Here is a 21,407-nt window from a genome sequence, read left to right on the forward strand (position 1 = left end):
GCCTCCCACTCCCAACCCACCCAACCGCCGCAGCATGATACTGTGGTCCACAGTATCAAAAGCCGCTGAGAGGTCCAAAAGAACAAGGACAGAGGAATAACCCCTGTCCCGGGCCCTCCAGAGATCATTTACCAACGTGACCAATGCCGTTTCCGTGCTGTACCCCGGCCTGAAGCCCGACTGGAGAGGGTCTAGATCACCAATCACCAATCCCGACTGGAGAGGGTCTAGATCACCAACTAGATCACCAATCTCCTGGTGATTGGCCCTAAGTCATCTAGTCAGCTTTCATGCCTAAGGCAGGATTAGAACTCACTGTCTCCTGGCTTAAAGTCATCCAACCAGCTTTGATGGCTAAGGTGGCGGTGGTGGGGACAGCTGGGGCAGGGGGACCAGGGGGAGGTGGCTGGAGAGAGGTGACTGTGGCCCATTGTCCCATTCTGCCAGGTTATTTTATTTATTTATTTATTTTATTTATTATTTAGATTTATATCCCGCCCTTCTCCTCGTAGGACTCAGGGCGGCTGACAATCAATTAAAATACATAAATAACAATACAGGTTTAAAATAGTAGTCTAGGACTAGGACTACTAGTCTCCCCAGCCAGCTGGCCCAAAGTCTCCCCAGCCAGCTTTGATGCCTACAGTAGGACTAGAACTCACCATCTCCTGGTGATTGTCACTCAGCCTGCTTTCGTGCTTAAGGCAGGACTAGGATTCATCCTTTCCTGGTGATCGGCCCAAAGTCTTCCAGCTGGCTTTCATGCCTAAGGCAGGACTAGAACTCACAATCTCCTGGTGATTGGCCCTAAGTCATCTAGTCAGCTTTCATGCCTAAGGCAGGATTAGAACTCACTGTCTCCTGGCTTAAAGTCATCCAACCAACTTTGATGGCTAAGGTGGCAGTGGTGGGGACAGCTGTGGCAGGGGGACCAGGGGGAGGTGGCTGGAGAGAGATGACTGTGGCCCGTTGTCCCATTCTTCCAGGCTATGAGTATCTTTTGCTAAGTCTGATGTAATTTCGAACACTCACTAAGGCAGTGGTTCTCAACCTGTGGGTCGGGACCCCATTTGGGGTCGATCGACCATTTCACGGGGGTCGCCAAGCAAGGCTGTCCGCCATTTTTTTTGTCCGCCTTTTTTTTGTCCGCCATTTTTTTCCCCTTTTCCGGCGGGTGCCTTACCCTGGGCTGGGCCAGCTGGTGGTCGGCCTGCTCCGTCTCTGCCGCTTGCCAGCTACGCCTCAGCCGGCGCAGGGAGCGGAACCACGCATGCACGGCGCTCCCGGGCAGGGAAAGTCCTCGACTTACGACCAGTTGGGTAGTCCTCAACTTACGACCGGTTTAGTCCTCGACTTACGACCGGTTGGGGTCGCGGCATTAAAAAGGTTGAGAACCACTGCGCTAAGGGATCAGTTGTTTAAGCAGCTGCCTTCCAGGGTTGACAAGCGAGGCACGCAAAACTGCTGAAAAATAAAACAAATGGAACCGTCCTTGATGGGAAATAACTGATCCAGGAATTCACATGCACTAACTTCAGGCAAAGTGTTAATACCACTTTATAATGTGCTGGTCAGGCCACACCTGGAATATTTTACTGAGTTTTGATTGCCATGATATAAAAAAGATGCTGAGAGTCTGGGAAGAGCACAAAGAAGAGCAACCAAGATGATCAAGAGACTGGAGGCTAAAGCATATAAGGAACGGTTGCTGGAATTGGGGATGTCCAGTTTAATGAAGAAAAGGATGAGGGGGGACAGGATAGCAGTCTTCCAGTATCTCAGGGGCTGCCCCAAAGAAGAGGGAGTCAAGCTATTCTCCAAAGCATCTGAAGGCAGGACAAGAAGCAGCGGATGGAAACTAATCAAGGAGAGAAGCAACCTAGAACTAAGGAGAAATTTCCTGACAGGGAGAACAATTAACCAGTGGAACAACCTGCCTCCAGAAGTTGTGAATGCTCCAACACTGGAAGTTTTTAAGAAGAAACTGGACAGCCACTTGCCTGAAATGGTCAGGGGTTGGACTAGAAGACCTCCAAGGNAAGAAGCAGCGGATGGAAACTAATCAAGGAGAGAAGCAACCTAGAACTAAGGAGAAATTTCCTGACAGGGAGAACAATTAACCAGTGGAACAACCTGCCTCCAGAAGTTGTGAATGCTCCAACACTGGAAGTTTTTAAGAAGAAACTGGACAGCCACTTGCCTGAAATGGTCAGGGGTTGGACTAGAAGACCTCCAAGGTCCCTTCCAACTCCGTTATTCTGTTATTCTGTAAAATATTGAGAAAACGGGTAGAAAAATTGATGAGGGGTCCTCGGTGTCTCTGAGCTTGGGTGTTTTCTTGCAGACATTTCATTACCCAACTAGGTAACATCATCAGTGCTAGGAAGTATAATTCTGTTACTCATGTTTTCTGCGTTCTTGCTAAAGGTCCTGGGACCAACCACGGCCAACATCTTGGCTGAAGCAGAGGCCGAAGCTTCCAAGTATGCGGATGGACTACAGAGCCTGGAAATCGAGTGGACCGAAGACACCAACGAGCCTCACCGGCTTCTGACCTGTCAAATATGCCAGCTTTTTGTACGGACGGTCGATCGGCTGCTGGACAAATCGGAGCAACTCATGGATCATTACTTGCCCCTGACAGAGGAGGAAATAGGTAGGTGTGAAATAACAAGAGTACGGCTACTCCTCGGCTTTCGACAGCTCATTTAGGGACTGTTCAAAGTTACAACAGCACTGAAATGACTTACGACCATTTTTTTTACACTTATGACTTATGACCATTGCAGCCTCCCCACGGTCACGTGACCTGTTGCTAAGTGAGACATTTGTTCAATGAGTTTTGCCCTGTTTTACAACCTTACGTGAATCCCTTCAGCCGGTTTGCATCACTTCAGCAGAACCGGTAGCTAATTTTTTTGTTGCCCAGGCCCAGAACGTCCTTCCGGAAGTGACATCGACACAGAGAACCAGTTGTTTGCCTATTTGAATCCCACCCACTCCCTCCCTCCCTCCCTCTTCCTGCCTTCTTCCTTCCTTCTTTTCCTCCTTCTGTCCTTCCTTCCTCATCAAATACTTTCCTTCCTTCCTTCCTTCCTTCCTTCCTTCCTTCCTTCCTTCCTTCCTTCCTTCCTTCCTTCCTTCCTTCCTTCCTTTCTTCCTCATAAAATACTTTCCTTCCTCCAGTGGTGAGATTCAGCCAGTTCGCACCAGTTCGGCAGAACCGGTAGCTAATTTTTTTGTTGCCCAGGCCCAGAACGGACTTCCAGAAGCGGCATCCACACAGAGAACCAGTAGTTCACCTATTTGAATCCCACCCACTGCCTACAGTTGTTAAATTAGAGCAATGTCAAAGTTCCGACTGACGAACCCAACGAAGTCAGCACAGCCGAGACGATCCAATCTGTAATGCAAAACTTTATTGAGCAAAGAATATCGGCACAGTGAAAGGAAAACCATCTCTGGCTAATTGGTGCCTGAATCTGTATATTAAAAGCATAGGAGCTTCCCTCCCCCATAGTGCAAGTCATATTATCCAATTATGTGTTAGACAATTATTATGAATGAATGTCTTTAGTTCTCAGTAAACAACTTTTGAGAGACCTCAGTTCTCACGGCTGGCGGCTCCATATTTGAAGTCTGCACTCCAAGCTAAGAAGCAGTAATAGATGCAACAGCATAAGCATTTGTAAGGTTTTCCACTTAGCCTCACAATTGTCCCAGCCTTACTCAGGAATTTAAAAGAGCCAAAAGGAACTCCTGAGCCGAGGTTTCAGCAAGCAAACAACTTTTATTTTGATCAAAATAGAGTTGGGTGACCCCATCTCTCTTTGTGGCTGGTGGAGAGATGAAGGCAGCAACCAGGAAAGGTGTCTTCCACATTTTATACCTTTCCAGAACAAAAAGATCAGGTCTTGTATACATACATACATATATATATATGTTTTCGTAGATTTTCACAGGTACAGGTCAGGTACAGGTATGCAGGTCTTGGTGTATTCGGGTCTTTTCCCGTGTAAGATTGAGAGTATCTTGGTGACATTTCGACGAGGTCCCATCCCAGTATTTATAGAGAGATGGCAGCTCCGATCACACTTTGCTCGCATAGGCACGAAGCCTAAGACCCCAGCCTGAAGATGACGAGTGGGACCTCGTCGAAATGTCACCAAGATACTCTCAATCTTACACGGGAAAAGACCCGAATACACCAAGACCTGCATATATATATATGATTACAGAGTATCACTACTAATATCAATATTACCAATATCAAGCTTAAGCATAATAAAATCCCTTCACATTCTTTGAAGCTTGACAAGCATCATTGTTAAGTCAATCAGGCCTCCCCCCTTGATTTTGCTTGTCAGAAGGTCACAAAAGGGGATGCCACAAGCGTCATAAATTACAGGGCAGTTGCCAAGCGTCTGAAATTTGATCGCGCAATCACGTGGGATGCCGCAACGGTCGTAAGAGTGGAAGATGGGCATCAGTTCCTTTTTTTGGGTGCCGTTGTAACTTCGAACAGTCGCTGAATAAATGGTTGTAAGAACGGGGACTTGGAGCCTGAATCTGCGGAGGAAAATGAGCTGGAACGGGACCCTGTGGAGGTCGAGGGAGAGGTGTCTGTGGCTTCAGAGGAATGTGGGGAAGGGCAGGCCGAGGCAGGTCAGGGCCCTTCAGGAGTGGGACAGGAGGAACAGGAGAGGCAGAGTTCAGGCGATGAGTAAGGGCCACCCCCTCCTGATCCTAGAGCACGGAGAGTGGAGAGAAGGAGGGAACAACACAGGCAGGCTCAACTACTCGGGAGGAGAGTGTCCCGCCCCTCTCCACAAGGCACACCTGGAGACTGAGATTTAAGGAGATGCTGTGGGGAAAGGCATTTGTCAGGAACAAACGCTGATTCCTTGGAGTTTTGGGTGTGTTGTTGTTGATTTCTTGTTCTGTGACTCCTGCTTGGAAACCCTGAAACTCTGACCCTTGGACTGGCTGACAACATTGCTTGGATATTCAAAGATCTTGGACTGTATTTGGGCTTCCCTTCTGAAACTGCTCAGGCAAGCGTGGATTCACACAGACTCATTAGGTTTATGCTGTATGTGTCATTCCTTGTTATCTCCATGGCCTCGAGTAAATTCCTCTCCTACTCAGGCTGTATGTGAAACTGCTTGCAGCCAGAGGCGGCTGAAGGCGTGTGTGTCTTCTTTTGTTTGGAGGCTGGCCAGAAACGTGGGAGAATTTGGGGAAAATTTGGAGCAATTAAAGGGCGGTTTGCATTGCCTCTGTGCTGTGCCCTGGGTCATCACAAGGACTCTAAAGTGAGGTTGTCTGCTTGTGTGCTTGCCTGCTCAGCAAACCTGAAGAAAGCGGTAGAAGAGCTGGACGATTCCACCACCGATCATGAGATGCAAGTGTGTTTCGCCCGCATCAGCAACCTGTCTGGCAAACTCCGCCAGCGAGCCTACATGATGGCGTTGAGCAAGCTAAGGGTGGCCCGGAAGAACACCGAAGACAATCTGGCACAGCTCCAGCAAACCATTGATTTGGTAAGCTCCGCCTCCCTTTTCCATCTTCTACCATTGCCTTCTGGGACGGGTGCATTTTTAAAAATGTTTAAAATGGCAAAACATTTACAAATGTTTTTTTTTAACTTAAAAAGATTTAAGTGCTTAATATTTAAAAACCTAAAAGTCTGAGTTTTTTTAAATTTAAACTTTTTAAATTTAAAACTTCTAAAAGTTTTTTTAAATTTAAATAACTTTACGTTTTAATTTAAAAATTAAATGGGTAAAACGTTTACAGATGTTTTTTTACTTAAAAAGATTTAAGTGCTTAGAATATGGAATGGAATGGAATGGAATGGAGTAGAGTAGAGTAGAGTAGAGTAGAAGATAGAACAGAACAGAACAGAACAGAACAGAACAGAACAGAACAGAACAGAATAGAATAGAATAGAATAGAATAGAATAGAATAGAATATGTGGAGTGGAATGGAGTAGAGTAGAGTAGAGTAGAAGAATTGGAAGGTACTTGGAGGTCATCTAGTCCAACCCCTTACTCAGGCAGGAAACCCTATCCCATTTCAGACAAATGGTTGTCCAGTCTCTTGTTAAAAACTTCCAGAAGTTGAACAATTTCTGGAGGCAACTTCTGTTCTATTGGCTAATTGTTCTAACTTTCAGAATTACAGTAAAAAGTCTGTTGAAACTCTACCGACTAGTGGTTGCTCAAAATTACAACGGCGCTGAAAAAAAAGTGACATATGACTATTTTTCACACTTAACGACCGTTGTGGTCTCCCCATGGTCACGTGATCCCCTTTTGCAACCTCCTGGCCAGCCAAGTCATTGGGGAAAATCAGATTCACTTAACAACCGTGTTCCTAACTTCACAATTGCAGTGATCCGCTTCACAACGGTGGCAAGAAATGGGGCAAAATTCACTTAACAAGTGTCTCACTTAACAGCAGAAACTTTGGGCTCAATTGTAGCCATAAGTCAAGGACTACCTGTATTCGGTTCCCATAAACCTCCCAACTCATTAGCCTTCTGGAGATCTCTAATCCAGATTCAGTAGCTTTACTCCAGATTCAGTAGGTTAGGTTAAAAAGCACAGGCTTCCGGGGTTTGTGTCAAGCATCTTTACAGCCCTTGCGCTGATGAGGTTACCTAGTTTGGTCATGAAACGTCTGCAAGCAAACAGCCCAGCTCAGAGAGCAGCAAGGAGCCCCCCCCCATCTTTGCATGTTTATCTCCCCCCAAACCAACCCGTGACTTCATCTTTTCTTCCTTCCTCTCCCCCCCGTTTGCATGGTGGGCCCCCCCCAGATTGGACAGGTCCAACGTGTGGACGCCATGGACTACCAGAAAAGTTTCGAGAAGCTGACCGAAATCAGCATCCAATGGAGTCAGAGGAACTCCCTCCAGCAGCAGTCCGTGTGCCTGCAAACCGAAAGCTTCTCCCCCGGCCAGAGTATTGACGAAATCGGTCCGCGACTCGCCCAGAGCAGCGAGATCGAAGAAATGGGGGTCTCTATATCGATCAGCAGCAAGGTGGAAGAAACGGAGGAACCTCCTGTTCAGGCTGAGACCCCAGAGATGGTGCCAACGTTTTCTGCAGAGATGGAGATACTGCCGACCGAAGAGGTCACGCCGCCACCAGACGTCAGCTCCGAAAAGTTGCCAAGTCCCCCAGCTGAGGTTGAGCCAGAGGAGGCGCCAAGTCCTCCAGAAGAGGCTGAGCCAGAGGCACCACCTAGTCCTCCAGAAGAGGCTGAGCCCGAAGCTCCTCCAGAAGAGGCTGAGCCCGAGGCTCCTCCAGAAGAGGTTGAGCCCGAAGCTCCTCCAGAAGAGGTTGAGCCCGAAGCTCCTCCAGAAGAGGTTGAGCCCGAGGCTCCTCCAGAAGAGGTTGAGCCCGAGGCTCCTCCAGAAGAGGTTGAGCCTGAAGTGCCACCAAGTCCTCCAGAAGAGGTTGAGCCAGAGGTGCCACCAAGTCCTCCAGAAGAAGTTGAGCCTGAGGCTCCAAGTCCTCCAGAAGAAGTTGAGCCTGAAGTGCCACCAAGTCCTCCAGAAGAGGTTGAGCCAGAGGTACCAAGTCCTCCAGAAGAAGTTGAGCCAGAGGTACCACCAAGTCCTCCAGAAGAGGTTGAGCCTGAAGCTCCGAGTCCTCCAGAAGAGGTTGAGCCAGAGGTACCGCCAAGTCCTCCAGAAGAGGTTGAGCCTGAAGTGTCACCTCCTCCAGAAGAGGTTGAGCCAGAGGCCCCAAGTCCTCCAGAAGAGGTTGAACCAGAGAAGCCACCAAGTCCTCCAGAAGAGGTTGAGCCCGAGGCCCCGAGTCCTCCAGAAGAGGTTGAGCCCGAGAAGCCACCGACTCCTCCAGCAGAAGTGGAGCCCGAGAAGCCACCCACCCCTCCACCGGAAGTCCCCAAGCCACCAAAGAAGGTAGCATTGACCCCTGAGGCCAAGGAGAAGATCCACAGAGACGTGGCTCACATCACTTTAACAAGTCCCGGTTGCGATGAAGACGACCTGCTGTTAAGGATGGCTAGAAGTGAAGAAGATATCGCCTCCGAAGTAAGTTTTCCTTGCCCCCCCACGCCCCCTTCCCAAGTCTTAACGTTAATCAGTGCAAATGTCTCAGCGGTCAATAAGTTGACGACACCCACCGCACAAACTGGACAGGCTGCCTCTGCATGAGTCCCTGTTCTGGGCTTCGAATCTCGGAACACGACGCAGAACAGCAACTCATACCGAAGTATCCCCTTCAGTGCCCCCCCAGTGTGGTAGGGAAGTGGCTACTACCCCCCTTTCTCAACCTGGCTCACCTGAAGCTCTGCGGACTTCAACTCCCAGAATTCCCCAGGACTACTCCTGGACTTTTAATTTCCCTAATCTGGAACCCGATAAGAGTAGAACTCCTATATCACGTGGATGGTTTCAGAGTGCAATCTGGCGTGTTGATGAAGTGGCAGATTAGCAAAGGCAGATTCATTTCGCTCTTCCCTTAGCAGCCGCTAACCCCTGAAAAGCCAGATTCTTCTTTAACTTGATTGATTGAAAGGGAAAGATCTTGGCAACTGGATGCTTTTTCCTTCAATGGGCCATTCACTTCTGATTTTGTTAGGGTCCAGATGCTTTGATTCTTTTGCTAATCCTCTGTTGGTGCTGTGGGGAGATGGCTACCCATTTTCCTGATGAGGAATGTGCAGACACACGACATTTGTAGTATTTTGTCAACTGCTGTCCTCTTTCAAGAATCAGAATCAGAACAGAGCTGGAAGGGACCTTGGAATAGAGTAGAGTAGAGTAGAGTAGAGTAGAGTAGAGTAGAGTAGAGTAGAGTAGAGTAGAGTAGAGTAGAGTTAGGAATAGGAATAGGAATAGGAATAGGAGTAGAGTAGAGTAGAGTAGAATAGAAATTAGATTAGAAATTAGATTAGAATAGAATAGAAATTAGAACAGAACAGAATAGAACAGTACAGTACAGAACAGAACAAAATAGAAGCTGGAAGGGACCTTGGAGGTCTTCTATTCCAGCCCTCTGCTCAAGCAGGAGAACCTGTCCTATACCATCTCAGACAAGTGACTGTCCAGTCTCCTCTTAAAAACCTCCAGTGATGGAGCACCCACAATTTCTGGTGGCAAGCTGTTCCACTGGTTAATTGTCCTCACTGTTAGGAAGTTCCTCCTTAATTCCAGGTTGCTTCTCTCGTTGATCAGTTTCCATCCATTGTTTTTTGTCCTGCCCTCTGGTGCTTTGGAGAATAACATGACCCCCTCTTCTTTGTGTCAGCCTCTCAAATACTGGATTACTGCTATCCTGTCTCCCCTATTTCTTCTTTCCTTCTAATCCAACCCCCTGCTCAAGCAGGAGACCCTATACCGTTTCAGACACATGGCTGTCCAATCTCTTCTCGAAAGCCTCCAGTGATACCACTTCTGGTGGCAAGCTGTTCCACTGGTTAATTGTCCTCACTGTTAAAGACATTTCTCCTTAATTCCAGGTTGCTTTTCTCCTTGGTTAGTTTCCATCCATCGTTTCTTGTCTTGTCCTCCACTCCTTTGGAAAATAAGTTGACCCTCCCCCCTCTTCTATGTGTCAGCCCCTCAAACACTGGAATGCTGCTATTATGTCCCCCACATGTCCCTCCAGGGATGAAGCACCCATAACTTATTATAGGCAAGTCTTTCCACTGGTTAATTGTCCTCACTGTTAGGAAATTCCTCCTTAGTTCCAGATTGCTTCTCTCCTTGGTTAGTTTCCATCCGTTGCTTCTTGTCCTGCCTTCCGGCACTTTGGAGAATAAGTTGACTGCCTGAAGGCAGGACAAGAAGCAACGGATGGAAACTAATCAAGGAGAGAAGCAACCTAGAACTAAGGAGAGATTTCCTGACAGTTAGAACAATTAACCAGTGGAACTAGCTGCCTCCAGAAGCGGTGAATGCTCCAACACTGGAAGTTTTTAAGAAGAGACTGGACAGCCATTTGTCCGAAATGGTATAGGGTTTCCTGCCTGAGCAGGGGGTTGGACTAGATGACCTCTAAAGTCCCTTCCAACTTTACTATTATTATTATTATTATTAGTATTAGTATTATTATTATTATTATTATTATTATTATTATAACCTTGCTTAGGGTCAGTTTTATGACTACAGCAATGTAGAATCTTGAAAATTAGCTTTCCAAGGCAAGCCAGGTCAGGAAAGAGACAACGTAAGGACTACTACAATGTTCCTATGGGTATCCCAAGGCTGACTAGGGAATTCTGGGAACTGGTTGGAGAAGCACTGAGCTATGGAAACTCTCTTTATCATAAGGTACAATAACAGCCTGACAATTTTTCCCCATCACCTTCTTAAACCAAAGAGAATCAAAATGGGGCAAACTTGAGTTTCTTCCTCACTTGCTTCTCTCTTCCCAGCTAAACTGATTTTTTCCCCCCCAATGACTGACCCAGATCCATTTCAAGGCTATCTCCGTACCCTTCTCTGCAGGGAAATAAAACATAACTTCTTGAATTTAGAGATTTCCAACTCCTAAAATTCCAAATCAGGCTTCTGGGATGCTAACACACTCACAGGGTGCCGAGTCTCAAAAAAGGCGAATAAAGGTAGTCCTCGTTTTACGACCACAATCGATTTCACAACCTTCTTGGCCCCATTCGTTCAGCAAATGGCTGCAGTTGTTAAGTGAATTGTGTGGTCATTAAGCGAATCTGTCTTTTCCCCATTAGCTTTGCTTGTTTAAAGCCGGCAGGCAAGGTTACACCTGGAGATCACGTGACCGAGGGACGTTGCAACAAATCGCAAATACGTGCCGGTTGCCAAGCCGCCCATATTTTGATCATGTGTCTGTGGGGATGTTGCAGTGGCCGTAAGTGCGAGGACTGGTTGTAAGTCGCTTTTTTTGGTGCAGCTGTAACTTTGAACAGCTGCTAAACGAATGGGTTGTAAGTCAAGGACTACCTATACGGGAGAATGAGATGTGGCTTCACAGGGGGGGAAAAAGGCTAATATTTAAACCCACACAGAGCAAAAAAAAATAAAGCTAGAAATTGAAAATCTGGAATACTCTGCCCTCAACTTGGTCCACCAGAAAAGTGTGTTTCATGCTGGATGTTTTTACTCAGATGTTATATAAAAGTTTCATATTTTAAAGAGGTTAAGCCAACACAAATCACAAGTTGAAAAAAAAATACTCACCATAAATAGATAATCAAAAGACTTTAGCCTAGCTTAGCAGGATAGTACAGAAAGATATTAGCAGGATATCTCTGCTTATCAAGCTTCTCCAGAGTTCGGCGTAAGAATCTTCTGAAATTTTCTGCAAAGCCTTCTGAAGCCCACTGGCTTTGGTTACCCAAATCTTGACAACTGGGTGGCCGTTATATATTCAAGATGGACAGTATTTAATATTTATTTGCTATGTGTATGTAGGGGTGTGGGTCTATACATATGTTGTACATAGTATGTTTAGGTGTGTGTCATGTATGTGTTTCACTTTGAGAGAGGGCGACTAAATTTCATTTTTGATATGTGCCGTTGTGCCCACAGTAAAAAAATGACAATAAAATATCTTATCTTATCTTATTTTATCTCTTATCTCTTATCTCTTATCTTATCTAGTTCAGCAACCCATTCATTTCTAATTTCATTAGGGTGAAGATCCCTTCATTCGTGGAGTCCTTGGTGCTCTCTGAGCTTGCTGGTTTTGTTGCAGATGTTTCATGATCCAATTAGGTAACGTCATCAGTGCTAGAAGGGAATGAGGGGGAGGAGGAGGAGGAGGAGGAGGAGGAGGAGGAGGAAAACTGTGGGGTCCTTGGTGCTCTCTGAGCTAGGTGGTTTTCTTGCAGACGTTTCGTGACCCAACTAGGTAACGTTATCAGTGCTAGAAGGGAGTGGGGATTGTAGAGAGGAGGAGGAGGAGGAGGAGGAGGAGGAGGAGGAGGACGACGACGACGACTGTGGGGTCCTTGGTGCTCACTGAGCTTGCTGGTTTTGTTGCAAACGTTTCATGACCGAACTAGGTAACGTCATCAGTGCTAGAAGGGAATGTGGGGTTTGCTCTCTTTTTATACACTACTGGTTTGCCTTGTCAGGGTGGGTGAGATGTTCTTCGTGGTCCCTGGATTAGGCTGTTTATTGTTAGTTTGTTCGTCTAAGTTGGTAGTTCTTTGATCACTAATACCAAGATTACTAGAACAATAATCAAGAAGTAAACGATATCCAAATCAAGCACTGATGATGTAACCTATTTGGGTCATGAGACCTCTGCAAGGAAATAACCAAGCTCAGAGAGCACCAAGGACCCCACAGTCCTCCTCCTCCTCCTCCTCTCCACAAATCCCTCTCCCTTGCAACCCTGATGATGTTAGCTAGTTGATCCATGAAACGTCTGCAAGAAAACAACCAAGTTCAGAGGCTACCAAGGACTCCACAGTCCTCCTCCTCCTCCTCCTCCTCCTCCTCTCCACAAACCCCACTGACTCCCTTCCAGCACTGATGATGTTAGCTAGTTGACTCATGAAACGTCTGTAAGAAAGCCACCAAGCTCAGAGAGCACCAAGGACCCCACTGTCCTCCTCCTCCTCTCCACAAACCCCTCTCCCTTGCAACTCTGCTGATGTTATTTAGCTGACTCATGAAACGTCTGCAGAAAACTACCAAGCTCAGAGAACACCGAGGACCCCACAATCCTCCTCCTCCTCCTCTCCACAAACCCCACTGACTCCCTTCCAGCACTGATGACGTTAGCTAGTTGGGTCATGAGATGCCTGCAAGAAAACCACCCAACTCAGAGAGCACCAAGGACCTCACAGTCCTCCTCCTCCTCTCCACAAACCCCACTGACTCCCTTCCAGCACTGATGACGTTAGCTAGTTGGGTCATGAGACGCCTGCAAGAAAACCACCCAGCTCAGAGAGCACCCAGGACCCCACAGTTCAACCCTGAGCTACCTTCTCTTCTATAGATATTCCTCTATTCTTTTGCTAATCGCGGTGAGGAGGTGGTTATCCATCTTCCTGATGGAAATATATCAGACTTGGGTTTTAGTTGGTTTAATAGCCGGCCAGGTCTGCTACCTGCTTGACAAGCAGGTAGGGGGGGACTACACATCTGAAGGAATGTCCTTTGGTTCCAACAGGTAGAAACCAAAACGCTAGAGATGTCCCGGAGCCTGACCAGCAACTTGAAGAACACTTATGAGAGCCTGTTGGCCAACTTGAAAGATCTTCCCTCCAATCTCCAAAACAAGCTGTACCAAACCTGTCGAGATATGAGCGAGCTGCACTCCTCCTTCGCCTCCGCCCACTGTTTCAGCGACTTGTCCAGCGGCCTCCTGAACAAGAGCTTCGCAGTCATGGCGGAAGCCCAAGGCTCCATGGACGAACTCATGGAATACGCCTTGCAAAGCCCCAAGGCCCTCTTTTGGCTGAAGGACTACCTCCCTCCCATCCTAAGCAGGAAGCAGGAGGCCACCGACAGCACCGCGGAGCGCGAAGCCGAAGAAGAGATGCCCCCATTCGACATGAGGGATATCGAGAGCAACATCCTCAAAATCCAGAAAGCCTACGATCCCGGAGAGTGCTACAACGGAGCCCTTTTCGTGAAGGAGGAGGCGGCGGCGGAGGAGGTCCCACCTTCTAGAGAATTGGAGGACATCCTCAAAATCCAAGAGGCGTATGAGCCTCAAGGTTGCAAGGAGGACGCAACTCCGAGCGAGGATGAGACGGAAGTCTCCCCTCCTCGCGAGGAAGAGTCAAAGAACTGGGGCATCATGAAAATGCTGGAGACCTACGTGCCCAAAATCTCCACCATCCAAGCACTGCTGGAGAAGAAGAACTTCCCATCTTCTCTCCAGAAGGAAGAGGACGAAGCGCCCGCCCAGGAAGTGGAAGAAGTCTTGCCCAGCAGGGATGATATCCTGAAGCTCCTTCGGGCTTACGAACCCAAAGGTTGCGAAGAATCGTCTGACCCAACGGAAGTCCCAACTCTTGGTCAAAAAGAAGTCCCTCTTCCGAGCAGAGCGGACATCCTGAAACTCTTGCGGGCTTACGAGCCCCAAGAGTGTCACGACGACAGGCTGCCCAGCAAGGAGGAGAAAGAGGAAATCGAGGCGCTCCGAATGTCTATTAAGGAAGCACCTTCCATCAAGAAGGTAGAGTTCCCGCCTCCTGTCCGGAAGGAAGAAGTCGTCCCACCACCAGTCCAGAAGGTGGAAACAGTTCCATCCCTTGTCCAGAAGGAAGAAGTCGTCCCACCACCAGTCCAGAAGGTGGAAACAGTTCCATCCCTTGTCCAGAAGGAAGAAGTCGTCCCACCACCAGTCCAGAAGGTGGAAACAGTTCCATCCCTTGTCCAGAAGGAAGAAGAGGTCCCACCACCAGTCCAGAAGGTGGAAGCAGTCCCATCCCTTGTCCAGAAGGAAGAAGAGGTTCCACCACCAGTCCAGGTAGAAGCAGTCCCATCCCTTGTCCAGAAGGAAGAGGTCCCACCACCAGTCCAGAAGGTGGAAACAGTTCCATCCCTTGTCCAGAAGGAAGAAGAGGTCCCACCACCAGTCCAGAAGGTGGAAACAGTCCCATCCCTTGTCCAGAAGGAAGAAGAGGTCCCAACATCTGACCAGGAGGAAGTCCCACCGCTTATCCAGGAGGAAGAACTCCCACTCCCATATGCTACTCCGAGCAACTTCATTTCAAGCAGGGATAACATTCTGAAACTCGAGGTCAACGAGAGCAATAACAACAACGAAGTCCCGGAGGAAGAGAAGCAGACGCCCCCTGAGCAGCCGAAGAACCTGCTGGAGATCCAGAAAGCCTACGAACCCAGAGAATGTGAGGACGGGTCCTCCATCAGGAGACAAGTGGGAGAGGCCTCTTCTTCCGCCCCGCGGGAGCAGGTGGACATCCTCCAAATCCAGCGGGCCTACGACCCCAAAGAATGTGAGGAGATGACTCCCCACAGAGAGGCGGAGGAAGCCTCCACAGCGGGATCGGCAGCCTCTAGAAGTTCAGAGTGGAGCATCTTCAAACTCGTGCAGTCCTACATCCCAAAGAGTATCAAGGAGGAGATTTTTAGCAAGAAGGAGGAAGACAAGTAGAAAGATGGAAGCAAGAGGGGGAGGGGAATGTTTTGGAAACAGGGTGCTCAGCAGGGACTGCAAATGGCGGTGGACTCACCCTGGAGAATGACCCAGGTGGTCGGTCTCCGTAAAACCGGGCACGCAGCATGAATTACTAAAGAACGAGACGTTGAGTCAGAAGCTCACTTGAATTGGTGCTTGCGTGTTTGATCCTGACGGTCGCACCCCACCTATCACTCCCGAGCCCCATCGGTCGGGAAACTACAAGGTCTAGACTAGACTAGAATATAGAATATAGACTAGAATAGGATATACTGTAGAATAGAATAGAAAATAGACTAGAATTACACAAGACTAGAATTAGAATAGAATTAGAATAGAGTGTAGAGTAGAATAGAATAGAATAGAATAGAATATACTGTAGAATAGAATAGAATAGAATAGACTGTAGAATAGAATAGAATATATTGTAGAATAGAATAGAATATACTGTAGAATAGAATAGAATAGAATAGAATAGAAAATAGAATAGAATAGGAAATAGGAAATAGAATAGAATAGAACAGAACAGAACAGAACAGAATAGGGAATAGAATATAGAATATAGAATAGAATATAGAATAGAATAGAATAGAATAGAATAGAATAGAATAGAATAGAATAGAATAGAATAGAATAGGGAACAGAATATAAAATAGAATAGAATATAAAATAGAATAGAATATAAAATAGAATAGAATAGGGAATAGAATATAGAATAGAATAAAATAAAACAGAAGAATAGAATAGAATATACTGTAGAATAGAATATACTGTAGAATAGAATAGAATATACTATAGAATAGAATATACTGTAGAATAGAATATAGACTAGAATTAGACAAGAATAGAATTAGAATAGAATTAGAATATAGAGTAGAGTAGAATAGAATAGAGTGTAGAGTAGAATAGAATAGAATAGAAAATAGAATAGAGAATAGAATAGAGAATAGAATATACTGTAGAATAGAATAAAATAGAATAGGAATAGAATAGAATAGGGAATAGAATATAAAATAGAATAGCATATAAAATAGAATAGAATAGAATAGAAGCTGGAAGGGACCTTGGAGGTCTAGTCCAGCCCCCAGCTCAAGCACAACTTCTGGAGGCAGGTTGTTCCACAGGTTAATTGTTCTCACTGTCAGGAAGTTTCTCCTTAATTCCAGGTTGCTTCTCTCCTTGATGAGTTTCCACCCGTTGCTTCTTGTCCTGCCTTCAGGCGCTTTGGAGCATAACTTGACTCCCTCTTCTTTGTGGCAGCCCCTGAGATACTGGAAGGCTGCTATCATGTCCCCCCTCGTCCTTTCCTGGTATGTAGGCTAGACATACCTAATTCCTGCAACCAATCTTCATATATTTTAGTCTCCAGCCCCTTAATCATCTTAGTTGCTCTTGTCTGCAATGGAACAGTATTTCCTGACTGAGCAGGGGGTTGGACTAGAAGACCTCCATGGTCCTTTCCAACTCTGTTATTCTGCCCTGTGGGTTGATAGCTTGGGACAAAGGTGGATTTTGACCTCTTGGGTGACCTGGTGGGATTACAACGTCCAGAATAGCAATAGCAATAGCGCTTAGATTTATAGGCCACTTCACAGTGCTTTACAGCCCTCTCTAAGCGGTTTACAGAGTCAGCCTATTGCCCCAAGAATCTGGGTCTTCATTTTACCGAGCTGGGAAGGACGGAAGGCCGAGTCAACCTTCAGCCGGTCAGGATCGAACCGCTGGCAGTCGGCAGAGTCAGCCTGCAATACTGCATTCTAACCACTGCGCCATCATGGCAATGGAATAGAATAGAATAGAATAGAATAGAATAGAATAGAATAAGGAATGGAAGAATAGAATAGAATAGAATAGAATAGAATAGAATAGAATAGAATAGAATAGGACAGGATAAGACAGGATAGGACAGGACAGGATAGAACAGAACAATATAGAATAGAATAGAATAGAATAGAATAGAATAGAATAGAATAGAATAGAATAGAAGGGGGAGAACTGACTTCGCTTAACAACTGTGTGATTCGCGAACAAAGCTGGATTCGCTCCACCAACGTGCAATTCGTGGACAGCCAGAGAAAGGTGGTAAAATCAGACCCGCATACTTAAAACAAGGCTTTTCAACCAGTGGTACGGGTACCACCTGTGGTACATTGGCACCTGGCAGGTGATACGCGACCATCCTAGAAAAGTGGTAGCGGGGGAGGGGAATGAGCTGAACCGGTGGCAGCACCGCACAAGCCTGAGCGAGAGACGGCTGGAGCTGCAGGGCTGTCAGGGCTCAGCGGAAGCGCCAGGATCAGCGCCAGGATCCAGCTGGAGCTCAGCGCTGATCCTGGGGCTTCTGCTGAGCCCAGAAGAAGCGCCGATCAGCTGGAATGTTGCAGCCTCTCCAGGGTCTTGTGACTTACATTCAGATGCTTGGCAACTGATTCGTATTTATGACGGTCACAGTGTCCCAGGGTCATGTGAAGCGACCAAAACCTGCTGCAACCACCCAGCAGACGGGGGGAATAAAAACCAAACACCCCCCACCCCACCCCCACTGCCAATCCTCAAAAGAAATGCTCACAACAATGAAAACCTCGGACAGAAGGAAGAGCGCCGCCAGGTGGGCAGGCAGGTGTCTTGCTCGGCTGTGGCTTGGGGGGCACTTTTTTCAGTGCCATTGTAACATCGAACAGTCACTAAGCGAACTGTTGTAAGTCGAGGACTACTTGTATTTTATCACTTTTTTCCTTTTTTTTTTTTTGATCATCAAGTTTTTGACACCTTGCTAGGCGACTGGTGGTCCTCGGATGTTGCCATATCCTAAAAGTGGTACAATGGGTGAAAAGGTTGAAAAGCCCTGGTTTAAAAGGCCGTATTCCTGATGGAAGTGGTAGTCGTAAAATCGAGGACTAACTGCCCTACATGACACAACTGCTTTTATCAGTGTGTGTGTGTGGGGGGGGGAGCTGAAGTCAGACCGGGACATCCTCTCCTTGCTTTGGAGGGGGAGGAGAGAGAAAGGAAGCTGCAGAGAGGACATCCATCCCTAACCTTCTTCACGTCTTCTGGACACCAAGGAAGTTTTCCAAAGAGCAAATAGGCAAGAGAGAGGTTGGGAAAGGCCCCAAAGCTTCTGCCCCACCTGAGACGTTGTGGGTCCAACCAGGCCCCCCAGGCAGATTAGTCGGACCTGACCCCACGGCAGGAGGACCAGGATAGGCTTTGGGGTTTGGTCCAAGATAGCAAAAGGTCTTCCTTCTTGTGTCGGAGTCTGAATACCTGCAAAGGAGGTCACCTGTGCAGGTGTTCCCTCCAACCTCTTCATCTCTGACCTCCAGCCTAGCCTGTTCTTTACAACAGACCAGCCACCGCCTTACGAACGGCAGGTTTCGGACATCTGCCAGGTCCAAAGGGGTGGCAGGGAGCTGTCAAAGAAGCATTCCCGCCCCCGATCCACAAAAAGAGATGGGGTAAATCCCGCTAACAAACACAACTTTGGAGGTCCAGAAGAAGCCCCCCAAAGACTGGACCCAAATCAGTCAGGAAGTGAAATGACAAGAGCGTTTCAGCTGGTTAAGAGTCTCTGGTGTTCTCCGAGCTTGTTTTCCTGCAGACGTCGCGTTACTCAACTCGGTAACACCATCGGTGCTAAGCAGGAGTGGAGTTGGGGGGGGAGGAGGAGGAGACAAGGAGAAGACGGAGGAGTGGTGGAGGAAGAGGAGGGTGACAACTGGGGGGGGGGGTGTTTCTTGCAGGCATTTTGTGATCCAATTAGGTAACACCATGACTGCGAGAAGAGAGTTGACTTTAGAGAAAGGAGGAGTAGTAGTAATAGTAGTAGTAGAATGGGGGTCCTTGGTGCTCTCTCAGCTTGGTTGTTTGCTTGCAGACATTTCATGACCCAGCTAGGTAGCATCATCAGGGCTAAAGAGGAGTGGAGTTTAGAGAAGAGGAGGAGGAGGAGGACGACGACTGTGGGGTCCTTGGTGCTCTCTGAGCTTGGTGGTTTTCTTGTAGACGTTTCATGACCCAACTAGGTAACATCATCAGTGCTAGAAGGGAATGTGGGGTTGGAGGAGGAGGAGGAAGAGGAAGAGGAGGACTATGGGGGTCCTTGGTGTTCTCTGAGCTTGGTGCTTTTCATGACCCAGCTAGATAACACCATCAATGTTAGAAGGGGTTGCCAGTGTTGACGAGGGTGTGTTTTTCTCCCTGGTGGTTCCTTGGAGTATCGTTTCCTTCTTGAAAGTCTGTCTGGGTATGAGCTGTTGGAGAGGCTGCATTCTGGTCTCTTTTGTTTCCTTCTTAGCTTTTTCATTGTCTCTTTGGAAGGGTGTGTACTGGTGCTCAACCTACAACTGGACGCTTAAAAACAACTTGAAGTTACAATGAACCTCCGGGGGGTGGGTGTACTTACAATCTGGTTTCAAAGGCCGATTTCCCCCGTGGCCACGTGACAGGTTGGGCGTTCAGCAACCGGCCCACGTTCACAGCCATTTGCAGTCACGTGACCCAAAAACTGGCATTTAATTCTGGTTTGGGGCAAGACTGGCCCATGTTTCATTTTACGACTCCCGTGTTCACTTAAAACCACCACAATAAGAGGTCATAAAATTGGGTTGGCCGATTTACAACCGTCACAACTTATGACTGTGATGGGCAGGCTCCCTTGTAGTTGCAAGTCAAGGACGGCCTGTCAGTGCAGTTACTTTCTAGGTCAGTGGTTCTCAACCTGTGGGTCGGGACCCCATTTGGGGTCGATCGACCATTTTACGGGGGTCGCCAAGCAAGGCTGTCCGCCATTTTTTTTGTCTGCCATTTTTTCCCCCCTTTTCCGGCGGGTGCCTTACCTCCCTTGGGCTGGGCCAGCTGGTGGTCGGCCTGCTCCGTCTCTGCCGCTTGCCAGCTACGCCTCGGCCGACGCAGGGAGCGGAACCACGCATGCACGGCGCTCCCGGGCAGGGAAAGTCCTCGACTTACGACCGATTGGGTAGTCCTCGACTTACAACCGGTTTAGTCCTCGACTTATGACCGGTTTAGTCCTCGACTTATGACCGGTTTAGTCCTCGACTTACAACCGGTTGGGGTCGCGGCATTAAAAAGGTTGAGAACCACTGTTCTAGGTCATTAGCACGATGTCTGGTTAGCACTGATGACGTTACCTAGTTGGGTCGTGAGACGTCTGCAAGGAAACAACGAAGCTCAGAGAGCAAAAAGGAGCCCACAGTCCTTTCCTTCTTCCTCCTCTTCCTCCTCTTCTCATTCTTCTTCTCCCCCTCTTCCTCCTCCTCCTCCTCTGCACAAACCCCACATTCCCTTCTAGCACGGATGATAGTCTCTAGTTGGGTAATGAAACGTCTGCAAGAAAACACCCAAGCGCAGAGAGCACCCAGGAGCCCACAGTCCCCCTCTCTGCAACCCCCCCCCCGTCCCTTCTAGCACTGATGATGTTACGCAGTTGGGTCATGAGACGTCTGCAAGAAAATAACCAACCTCAGAAAGCACCAAGGGCCCAACAGTTAGTTAGTTCTTCTCCCCTTCTCTTTCTCACCGCAAACTTCACTCCCTTTGGCACTGTTGATGTTACCTAGTTGGGTAATGAAACATCGGAGCACCCCACAGTCCTCCTCCTCCTCCACGCCACAAAACCCCCACCCCCTTCTGGAACGGATGACGTTAGGTAGTCTGGTGATGAAAGGTCTGCAAGAAAACCCAAATCAGAGAGCACCAAGGAACCCAGGTCTTCCTCCTCTCCTGCACTCCGCAAACCCCACATTCCCCTCTGGCCCTGATGATGTTCCCTAGTTGGGTCGTGAAATGTCCGTAAGAGAACCACCCAGCTCCGGGAGTACCAAGGACCCCACAGTCCTCCTCCTTCCTTCTAGCACTGATGATGTTCCCTAGTTGGGTCGTGAAACGTCTGCAAGAAAACCACCAAGCTCAGAGAGCACCAGGGAACCCATAGTCCCCCTCTTCCTCCTCCTCTCCACATACCCCCCCCCTTCTAGCACTGATAGTGCTACCTAGTTGGGTTATGAAAGGTCTGTAAGAAAACCATCAAGCTCAGAGAGCACCAAGGACCCCATAGTTTCCTTCCTTCCTTCCTTCCTTCCTTCCTCCTCCTCCTCTCCTTCCTTCTAGCACTGATGTTCCCTAGTTGGGTCATGAAACGTCTGCAAGAAAACCACCCAGCTCAGGGAGCACCCAGGACCCCACCGTCCTCCTCCTTCCTTCTAGCACTGATGATGTTACCTAGTTGGGTTATGAAACGTCTGCAAGGAAGCCACCCAGCTCAG

The sequence above is a fragment of the Protobothrops mucrosquamatus genome, unplaced genomic scaffold (assembly GCF_001527695.2).
Source record: "Protobothrops mucrosquamatus isolate PMUCROS unplaced genomic scaffold, P.Mucros_1.0 scaffold3608, whole genome shotgun sequence".
Classification (NCBI taxonomy): domain Eukaryota; kingdom Metazoa; phylum Chordata; class Lepidosauria; order Squamata; family Viperidae; genus Protobothrops; species Protobothrops mucrosquamatus.